General features: G+C 36.5%; 1 non-coding gene across 1 annotated transcript; it reads left to right on the top strand.

The window, feature by feature from the left end:
* The first annotated feature begins 279 nt into the window (after positions 1-279).
* TRNAA-AGC (transfer RNA alanine (anticodon AGC)) lies at positions 280-351 on the top strand. Its single transcript has one exon. It is a non-coding gene; the product is annotated as a tRNA-Ala (tRNA).
* Positions 352-869: the final 518 nt, after the last annotated feature.

Genomic DNA, 869 nt, shown 5'->3' with positions numbered 1-869 from the left:
GTTAGCAGGGATGATAATGAGGGCTCTGACCTCATACCAGGTCAGCTTGGTTCCAGTCTATTGCATAGTTGCAGTCTATTGCTTAGTTCCAGTCTATTGCAACGAAAATAAAAAAGTAAAACTCATTTCTTTGTGGAAAATTGAGAGGAAAACACGACAGCAACATGGAGATTTACCCTGTGGTTATTTTGCCGGCTAGTCGGCAACGGTCGGTCAAACACTATTTTGCCGTGGTAATCTCAGTGCTTCATATAATACTATGTCACAAAATATGTTCTTGGGGGCGTAGCTCAGTGGTAGAGCACTCGCTTAGCATGCGAGAGGTCCCGGGTTCAAACCCCGGCGCCTCCATTTTTTATTTGGGAAATTCATTGTTTTCAGTCTTGTATATATATATATATATATATATATATATATATATATATATATATATATATATATATATATATATATATATATATATATATATATATATATCGTCCGATCAGGGAAGTTAAGCAACGTTGGGTCTGGTTAGTACTTGGATGGGTGACCGTCTGGGAACACCAGATGCTGTTATCCCTGGGGATAGGGAAGAAAGTATACTTGCCACGTATTCCCTGCGTGTCGTACAAGGCGACTAAAAGGGGAGGGAGCAGAAGGCCGGAAATCCATTACTCTCATTTTCAATTTTTCAAAAGACGGAACAGAGAAGATATAAAGATATTGTAAAGATGTAACTAATATAAGATATAAGAATGAATGGAAGATACGGATGTAGCTGAAACAAGGAGTAATGAAGATTAAGATTCAATGAAAATTATTCTGTAGTGAAGATAAATATATATGTTGAGATTTTGTATTAAACATCAAGAAGTAATGATAATGAT

This window comes from Panulirus ornatus, chromosome 8 (genome assembly GCF_036320965.1).
Source record: "Panulirus ornatus isolate Po-2019 chromosome 8, ASM3632096v1, whole genome shotgun sequence".
NCBI classification, from domain to species: domain Eukaryota; kingdom Metazoa; phylum Arthropoda; class Malacostraca; order Decapoda; family Palinuridae; genus Panulirus; species Panulirus ornatus.
This window is presented reverse-complemented; position numbering and strand designations above follow the sequence as displayed.